The sequence below is a fragment of the Trichomycterus rosablanca genome, chromosome 21, assembly GCF_030014385.1.
Source record: "Trichomycterus rosablanca isolate fTriRos1 chromosome 21, fTriRos1.hap1, whole genome shotgun sequence".
NCBI classification, from domain to species: domain Eukaryota; kingdom Metazoa; phylum Chordata; class Actinopteri; order Siluriformes; family Trichomycteridae; genus Trichomycterus; species Trichomycterus rosablanca.
The window spans coordinates 3,917,436-3,928,366 of NC_086008.1; positions in this window are offsets into that span (position 1 = coordinate 3,917,436).

Here is a 10,931-nt window from a genome sequence, read left to right on the forward strand (position 1 = left end):
TAACTTTATTCTCAAAATTGAAACTTAAAAAAAAATTTTTTTTTAAAGTGGCCCTAATACGCCGTCGTTAAAAAGCAACCGTGTTTGATAAATATTCAAAAGTGCAGAAAAAGAAAAGAAGGAAAAAATGTTAATGTCTGGACTAAACAGGGAAAAAATGAGTGAAGAGGCGAATTAAGAGAGTGTGCAATTAAAATCATTTATAGCTGCTTACTAAAATGTGGTGTAACCAAGGGTAATTACTCCTTCTCCACCCGGGCACAGTCCATCTCATTTACACACTGATTTGTGGTTCTAACATGCTAATATAAGACCTGCATTAATGGGAAAATGCCCAAAGGAGACAAAGGTCTCTAATCATCCAGGAAAAAGAAGAGCAAGCTAATCATGAACATACACTGAGGTTTGAGTTTATGAAATAAAATATATATACAAGCTCATTTAGGGTGGCACGGTGGCTCGGTGGGTAGCACTGTCGCCTTACAGCAAGAAGGTCCTGGGCTCGATTCCCAGGTGGAGCGGTCCGGGTCCTTTCTGTGTGGAGTTTGCATGTTCTCCCCCGGAGCTCCGGTTTCCTCCCACAGTCCAACGACATGCAGTCAGGTTAATTGGAGCTACTAAAATCCCCCGTAGCCTAGTGGTTAAGGTACTAGACTAGTAATCAGAATGTCGCTGGTTGAAGTCCCACCACTGCCAGGTTTCTGCTGTTGGGCCCTTGAGCAAGGCCCTTGACCCTCAAATGCTCAGACTGTATACTGTAACTGTAATGTAAGTCGCTTCGAATAAAGACGTCTCCTAAATGCTGAAAATGTAAATGTGTGTGTGTGTGCCCTGTATTAGACTGGCGACCTCCCAGGGTGTTTCCTGCCTTTCGCCAAGTGAATCGTACCCACAGCCACCCCTAATAGGATAAAGTGGTGGTAAAATAAACACTGGATTAATTAATAAATAATAAAAATGTTTGGGTGTAGCAGGTTTATCTTTCTTATGATCACTGCCTCATTTTTCAGTTCACTGTTACCCTACAATCTGACGGGCAGTGATTTTTCCTCTCTTGTCGCCCAAATCACTGATCGCTCATTGATCTGTGTTCACACTGGAAGTGTCATCATCGCCTGTAGGCGCTCGATTGCCAGGGTTTAATTGACACCAAGCTAAAAAAAAAAAAAAAAGCAAATGTCATGGCAGTACAGCATAATTTATTGACTAGTATCTACAGAGTGTATAAATAAAAATCTGTCCCCACAAATCAGATACAAATCAGGTTCCTTCCCACCCAGGTTATTATTTTTTCTATTTTATTGATGCATTTTCTTCATTTTTCTCCCGAATTATCAAGTCAATTTGTCTTGACAAATTGTATATTGCTACTCACGTGCCCTCCGACGCATGCACAGTCCTAGCTGACCCCTTCCATAGCCTTTAGAATTGGTCTGCTAACCAGGGTCCTTGCACAGCGTTTGAAGACCCTACCATTTACATTTACATTTACATTTTCTGCATTTAGCAGACGCCTTTATCCAAAGCGACTTACAGTACAGTTACAGTATACAGTTTGAGCAATTGAGGGTTAAGGGCCTTGCTCAAGGGCCCAACAGTTGCAACCTGGCAGAGGTGAGGCTTGAACCGGCAACCCTCTGATGACTAGTCCAGTACCTTAACCACTAGGCTACAGCTGCCTACCAACTTAGTCCGGTCATTTGCCCACCCAGCAGACACGGTACTGCCAACTGTGCCCGCTAAACGGCACACAGCCAAATGGTAGCAGAACCGAGATTTAAACCGGGGTGTTCAGAATCTCAGCGCTGGTGTGCTAGCGGAATGTCCCGGAATATCCCCCTCCCACCCAGTTTTTATTACAAATCAGACACGTTCCTGCTTAAAATGAAACTCTTGGAGGGAAATCAATCTATACATTTCATCCCTGTGTAGTCCATCACTGTCTATGCAGTCAACATGACAAGATAACTGTGTTTCTTATTCTTGATCGCTGCGTCTATTGGTGGAAGTTTGATGCTGTGATGAGGAGTTTCTCTTCCATCTCTAGTAGGAATGATTATGTAGGAACCAATAATGGAGCGCAATGTTTTACTGTGGCAGAGATAAAGCACGTATCACTCTGCTCAATGCTCAATTGTTATTGGTAATCACATTTAATTAATTTGCATAAAGTTAAACATTGCATAACTTTGGCTCCACCTCCTGTTGATGGAAATCGCCAGCTATAATTGAAAATGAAAATGACAGCCGGTAGCTTTGTCGCGTCTCGTCTCTGCCAGATTTTGGTGTTTCTCGAGGATCTCTCGTCTCTGGAGATTCTCACACAAGGCTTGTTTCTCACCTTCTTCTGTGCATCGATCACAAGCTTTATTCTTTATAAACTGTCCACAACAAACACACAAACTCCAGCCGTACAGACTACAAATATAAATTAGTGCTTTTTATTGCGGTAAATCAGGACCGGAGGGTAATTTCAGCAGCGCCGTAGACCGAGCAGGAGCAGCTGCTACAAGTCTTAGCCATACATTATTCACGGCGCACAGAAGCGCCAGGGCTGGCCGGCCATACATTTGTACAACAAGAGCTGAATTTATAGATAAGAGCGCGGCCATATATCACTGCACTTCAGCACCAACTGGAAGAATATAAAACATGTGGCTTCTAGGAAGGGAAGGAGAAGAAAGCAGGAGAGGAGTGCAACCTCAAACTGCTGGGTTCTAATCAACAGCTGCATCGTGCCAGAACTCAGTACCATGTCGGACACTTAAATAAAATGCTATGCATGCTGGGAACACCCAACAGCAGGGTTCTTTCTATTGAGGAATGCATCAATATGAAACCCAAAATAAAATAAACTTAGCTGATAAAATTGGTGGCAGTCTGGTCCCACTGTGGTTTACAAGATGTAATGAAAAGCCTCCACAAGATGTGATGGATGGATGGATGGATGGATAGATGGTTTGATGGATGGATGGATGGTTTAAAGGTTTGATGGATGGATGGTTTAAAGTTTTGATGGATGGATGGTTTGATGGATGGATGGATGGTTTGATGGATGGATGGATGGTTTGATGGATGGATGGTGTCAAGGTTTGAGGGATGGATGGATGGATGGATGGATATTTGGTTTGATAGATGGATGGTTTAAAGGTTTGATGGATGGATAGATGGTTTGATGGATGGATGGTTTAAAGGTTTGATGGATGGATAGATGGTTTGATGGATGGATGGTTTAAAGGTTTGATGGATAGATGGATGGATGGATGGACATTACCCCTATTTAGATACAATGTGACCCAGATCATCTCATCCAACATTAGTGTCTGAATTCTCCAAGGTCAAAGAACGGCAGACTAGTACATGCTTATGACTTGAACCCGGGTCTCAGAGGTGGTGGGCTAACATATACAAACACAGATTTGCTACAAAAAGGTTTTTAAATGGAATGTTTATCCAGCTCGTTAGCAGTCGTCCACATACTTTTGGCCAAGCGGTAAATGACTCACCGCCCCACTATGCAAGTGTATTTACTGTTTTTTAGACGTGATGTGTGGGTGGGAGAGAGAGAGAGAGAGAGAGAGAGAATGGCCTGAAAACTGGGCTAACTGCCTAATTATGGTTCTGTGTGTGTAGGCGGGTGCACATGTGTACATACTTTACCAATTTACCTACCCGCTGTTGTGTGGATGGTGTCATGTGACCCAGATTTTTATTACCCTCGGTCACTATATACACTATATGGTCAAAAGTATTGGGACATGCTTTGTAAATATTGAATTCATGTGTTTAAGCCACAGCAATTGCTAACATATGTAATAAATCAATTATTTAAAAGAAATTATATGCTTTCATCTTTGGCAGCAACAGTTTAGGGAGGGTCCTTTCCTGTTCCAGCATGACTGTACCCCTGTGCACAATCAACTGAGGCTTTCTTGACCAACATCAATGCCCAGCCATACAAATGATGTCAACTTTTGACTAAATGGGCACAAATCCCCACAGTTATACATAAATAAAGTCTTAAAAGAAGCCTTCTCAGAAGAGTGGCTGTTGTTAAAGCTAAATAGATCATACAGTGGTCACTTTATTTTAATACCATTTGTTTTTCAAACAGGATGTCCAACAAGCTCATGGTCAGGTGTCCAAATACTTTTGGCCCTATACTGTATCTATATACTGTTTAGTTTCATTAAACTCTGTGTCAGAGCGCTCGTCTGTACGCCAAAGCTGGAAAGAAAACCCAAAGTTTAACTTAAGCTGACAGGACGTGTGTCCAGATGCTCAGACGATCAGTAATCAACAAGCACTGTCCACACTGTCCACAGTCAAGCAAGCTTCACATCAGCATGGGCTTAGAGACTGTGGTGCAGAAATCCCTCCAGATTAAGATCTTAAAGCTTTACAAACATGGTTCTGATCACTAGCTTCAACACCCATTGTGTTGTAAAGCTCACTTGACTGTGGACAGCTCCTTATTCATGGTTGCATTTTTGAATCTCAGCTGTGCTATCGGCCTGTCAGGCATCTGCACAGACATAGTTGGTTAATGTCCAGTGGCAGGTACACCATAGCCATTGGGTCGAGCACTTATCAGTGCACTGTCAGTGCAGGTCTCAAGCCCGGATGGAAATAGTAGGGTTGGCTCAGGAAGGGTATCCGGCTAATCTGTACCAAGTCTGGTATGAGGACCAGATTCGCTGTGGCGACACCTAAATACGAGAGCAGCCGAAAGCAAAAGGAAAAATGTGACAGTGTAGGGACAGTGTTTTTTAAAACCTTGACAGCCATCGAGTGTTCCCTGTTTCTTATTTATATGGGCACAAAGAAGTCGCCACCTGAACTAAATCACAATCGCTAATAGGGAATTACGAGACCGTGGCACGGAGTAAAATAACAGTATAGATTTTTTATTTGCAGCACCAAAGGAATCATTTATTTAAAGAACAATTGCAGAAGTGTGTGTGTGTGTGTGTGTGTGTGTGTATGTGTGTGTGTGTGTGTGTGTCTTGAGAACAATTTGGTGCTCTCTTAGGTCCTTCTTGGTGCCAGCTGTTCAGCTCGGGCAACTGGCACTGTGGCATTACGCTGCTTCTCTAGTTTAATTAACCTCAGAGGGTCAACATGTCTTGCAGGTATAACACACACACACACACACAGACACACACACACACACACACACAAATGTGTTAAAAACATTCCTTCCTCTGAACCAAGTTTATATTTCATTCATTCACCTTCTGTAACCGCTGTGCCATGGAAAGAACTGGAACATCAGTTGAAGCTTTCTTGACCAACATCAGTGCCCAGCCATACAAATAACTGAATGGGCACAAATTCCCACAGACATACTTCAATATCTTGTGAAAAGCCTCAGAAGAGCGGCTGGATGGATGGATGATGGATGGATGATGGATGGATGGATGAATGGATGGATGAAAGGTTTGATAGATGGATGTATGTGGGGATGGATGGATGGTTTAAAGGTTTGATGCATGGATGGATGGATGGATGGATGGATGGATGGATGGATGGATGGATGGATGGATGCATGGATGGATGGATGGATGCATGGATGGATGAATGGTTTGTTGAATGGATGGATGGATGGTTTAAAGGTTTGATGAATGGATGGATGATGGTTGGATGTATGTATGGATGTATGGATGGATGGATGGTTTGTTGGATAAATGGATAGATGGATGGATGGTTTAAAGGTTTGATGAATGGATGGATGAAAGGTTTGATAGATTGATGGTTGGATGGATGTGTGGATGGATGGATGGTTTAAAGGTTTGATGGATGGATGGATGGTTTAAAGGTTTGATGGATGGATGGTTTAAAGGTTTGATTGATGGATGGATGGATGGTTTGTTGGATTGATGGATCGATGAATGGATGGTTTAAAGGTTTGATGAATAGATGGATGGTTTACAGGTTTGATGGATGGATGGTTTGATGAAAGGATGGATGGATGGATTAAAGGTTTGATATATGGATTGCTGGATGGATAGATGGAAGGATGAAAGGTTTGATGAATAGATGGATGGTTTACAGGTTTGATGGATGGATGCATGCATGCATGGATGGATGGATGGATGGATAGATGGATGGATGGATGGATGGATGGATGCATGGATGGATGGATGCATGGATGGATGCATGGATGGATGGATGCATGGATGGATGGATGGTTTAAAGGTTTGATGGATGGATGGATGCATGCATGCATGGACGGATGGATGCATGGGTGGATGGATGGATGGATGGATGGATGGATGTATGGGTGGATGGATGGATGAATGCATGGATGGATGGATGGATGGATGGATGCATGGATGGATGGATGGATGGATGGATGCATGGATGGATGGATGGATGCATGGATGGATGGATGGATGCATGGATGGATGGATGGATGGATGCATGGATGGATGGATGGATGGATGGATGGATGGATGGATGGATGGATGCATGGATGGATGGATGGATGCATGGATGGATGTATGGATGGATGCATGGATGGATGCATGGATGGATGTATGGATAGATGGATGCATGGATGGATGGATGGATGGATGGAAGTCGAGTCGGCATGGTGGGACACACATGTGCATGATGAAGCTGTGCTTGAGTGTGGGAACCGTATCATCACCTCTTAATTACATGCTCACACCTTCTTGTCTAACAAGGTATTTAAAGAACCAGCATCAGTTCCTCACACCCCCCTTCCTTCACACCCCTTCAGCAGCTATTCCACAGCGTTTTCCACCTTCCGCTGTGCCAGGGAGGGAGTGCCATGCAGTTCATAATCTAGCCAACCCTTCTGTAATATGTTAGATCACACCCGTGCACACACATACTCACATGGCCAAAAGTATGTAGACACCTGACCATGAGCTTGTTGGACATTCATTCATTCATTGTCTGTGTTACCACCACTTTATCCTATCATGGGTCGTGGTAGGAAACACCCCAAATAGGTTGCCAATCCATCCAGGACACACACATCTAGGGTGATTATTTTTGCATTTCCAATTTGCATTTCCTCGCATGTCTTTAGACTATGAGAGGAAACCCAATACAGACACGAGCAGAACATGCAAACTCCACACAAAAAGGCCCAAGATCGCTCCACCTGTGAATCAAACCGGGACCTTCTTGCTGTGAGGCGACAGTGCTACCCACCAAGTTGTACTAGGATTTTAGTTTTAAAAGTTTATGGTCACTAGGAATTTGGACATCACATCCAAATGCATCTTCATCCTCCTGGAAGATTTTCCACTAGACTGGGGAACATGACTTTGGGACACAGCTGAAGTTAAATTCTGTCCAACCCGCCCTCCCTCATTCACAGCCTACTGGGCCAGATTGAGTGCCCAGCCACGTCGGTCACACCACTTGGGATTCAAACTCGAGAATTTGAGATCCCCAGCAGTGTGGATGGATGGATGGATAAAAGGTTTGATGGATGGATGGATGGTTTAAAGGTTTGATGGATGGATGGATGGATGGTTTAAAGGTTTGATGGATGGATGGATGGATGGACAGACGGATGGATGGACAGATGGATGGTTTAAAGCTTTAATGGATGGATGGATGGACCGACGGACGGACAGATGGATGGTTTAAAGGTTTGATGGATGGATAAATGGATAGATGAAATGGTTTAAAGGATAGATAGATGGTTTAAAGGTTTGATGGATGGATGGATTAAAGGTTTAATGGATGGATGGATGGTTTAAAGATTTGATGGATGGATGGATTAAAGGTTTAATGGATGGATGGATGGATGGATGGATTAAAGGTTTAATGGATGGATGGATGGTTTAAAGATTTGATGGATGGATGGATTAAACGTTTGATGGATGATGGATGGTTTAAAGTTTGATGGATGGATGGATGGATGGATGATGGATGGTTTAAAGTTTGATTGATGGATGGATGGATTAAAGGTTTAATGGATGGATGGATAGATTGTTTATAGGTTGGATGGATGGATGAATGGATAGATAGATGGAGTCCAATGGCAGTGTGGTTTACACCACTCCAGTTGTTGCTTAGCAATACATCTACTCTTAAGAATTGTTTGTACTGCTTAGCACCAACAACATGATTCATAAAGCTCTAGAAGTAGATCTAGAACAGTGGTGATTTCTCTAAGACTGCAAGGGAAGCTCAGCTTCCCCTAAAATGTCCAAAATTAAATGGTCAAATATGTACAGTTGTGTTAACATTTCATTGACTACAAATGCGTTAGAACACGTATATCTCGAAGACAAGTTCGTTCAGAATCAGCTAATTATCACAAATCAACTCGATTTTCTTAACTTAACTCATACATTCCCGTAGCGTCAATGCATTTGCCCGCAAAAGCTGAGCGTCCCTTCACTTCTATGGGACTGCGTTGAGGTAATTTTTTTATGCTCCGAAACTCACCGGTCATTGGATAAATGCCTCGATAAATGCTCGCTGAGCGTCTCTGGGGGTGAATGGAGCTGTGGGCGGGTGTGGACGCTGAGCTTCTGCAAGATGATTGGAGGATCAGTGGAAAGGCTGAATCCCGTTTTGATTGAAAGCTAGTTTGAGCGCTACACCGTCACTTCTCAAACTCAAACTCAAACTCAAAAGAAGCTTTATTGGCATGACAAATAGGGACATTCGTATTGCCAAAGCAATACACTTCATTAGTCACTTAATCACTGGGAGCTTCAGTCCCATCGCAGAGTGAAGTCGAAAGACAAACTGCAACCCATTTCAGGCCATTTTCTTGTAACAGGAACAGAGGGCAGAATTTATGTGTAAATAAATTGACAAATTTTATGATGTAAGCCGACAATGAGCTTCCCCTCTTTGAAAGACCAGCAGCCGCCACTGATCTAGAAGGGCAGTAATTGGCGCTGAGTTTATGGACTGATGGCATCTTTGACAGTGCCATGTCAAAATTCATTATTTTTTGTCAGCATGACCCATGAGACTGCTTTATTTAGGTATCTACGCTGGCTAAAATTGCCAAGAATGCTAAAAAGAACAGCTAGACTAGCTGCGTACCACCCAAATAATATTTGTTCGATGGTTGGCCACCCCTTCTGTCATACCAGTGTGAGATCAAGCTGAGATAAATGAATGAATCACCGACGCTTAGTCATCGCCAATCTATGATTTATGCATCACGGCGTCCTGGCTTTACATGTCTAAAATGTCCCAGACTCCCTTTCAGGGGATGTAAATCTTTCTAGGCTTTTATGAGTGGAAGCAGATTGGCAGCTGCTCAATAATATAAGCATCATTAATCATTAGAACACATTTGCTCTAGAAATTCACTGTTCATGCTTGGAAGACTGCCTGGCCGCCAGTTCCCCGAGACTCACGTGTGTTTATTCAGCTGCTCTCTGCTTCGCTCCACGCTAAAAATTTCAGCAGTACATCGCGCTTGCACATAAAACCCTAAAATAGCGCTGGCTCCCCAAGGAGGACGATGCCCGGGCATTCGGGCATCCTACACAGAGACGTATATCAGGACAACCTGTCACTCTCGGGCAACTCTGCCAAACCGTACGTGAATGCTACACACACAACGATTAAGGAGAACGTGCTGGAGAATCGCAGGTAGACTGAAGTCAGTCAAGCAGATTTTAGCAGCCTTGGATATTGAATGTGTTAACAAATGATGGTAATGAAGCATGTGTGAAGTGGCAGGTCCGCAGGGGGCGACGCCCCTCCCTAGTTTATTTCTGCACTTTACATCCGTGCAAATCTGTTGTGTTGCTTTCAAAGTAAAATAAAAATAGAGGGAGAAAAATCATATTTTAATGTCTGGCTATAATTTCTATTATACATATTACAGCATTTAGACTCAATGTATCATTGCATAATCATTTTACTAGTGTCCAGAAACATATAAACTTATATATACTTAGAAAACTGAAAAAAACCCAAAGGTTTAAGAGAAAAACAGGTCCTTCCATGGATTAGAAGCTGCTACACTATATAGCCGAAAGTATCTGGACACCTGACCATGAGCTTGTTGGACGTCCCATTTCAAAAAACAATATGTGTGATATTCTTTTCCAGCCAGATAAAACACAGCAGCTTTTTAAACATGTCACTGCTGGACTGAGAATAGTCCACCAACCAAAAATATATTCAGCCAACAGCGCCCCATGGGCAGCGTCCTGTGACCACTGATGAAGGTCTAGAAGATGACCAACTCAAACAGCAGCAATAGATGAGCGATCGTCTCTGACTTTACATCTACAAGGTGGACCGACACACTAACACACCACCACCATGTCAGTGTCACTGCGGTGCTGAGAATGATCCACCACCTAAATAATACCTGCTCTGTGGGGGTCCCGACCATTGAAGAACAGGGTGAAAGCAGGGTAAAAAGGTATGTAGAGAAACAGATGGACTACAGTCAGTAATTGTAGAACTACAAAGTGCTTTTATATGGTAAGTGGAGCTGATAACATGGACAGTGAGTGTAGAAACAAGGAGGTGGTGTTAATGTTATGGCTGATCAGTATATACTGTATATATATATATATATATATATATATATATATATAATGCAGAAATGTCTCACTGTGCCAGGCTGATGGTAGCTTTGTGCCAAAGGTTTTATATCAATGACCAAAGGGTTGTGAGTTTAAATATTAGACCTGACAAAGAGTGATAAAGACTGACCCACAATTCCTTACCCAGCGCTTCTTGGGCTCGGTACCCCACAGACCGTCGGCTGAGATGCAGATTGGGTCTTTTACTAAACTGTCAAAGTGGCAGAAAATCTGATGGTTTTTTTTTATTAAATCAATAATTACTTTTATTTCTGGACCATTACATCAGGCGTTCATGTGGCGCAGAGGTCTGTTATGCTCTCTGGATCTCAGCGGTGCTATCGGCCGGCCGTGTACACAGACATGATTGTCTCT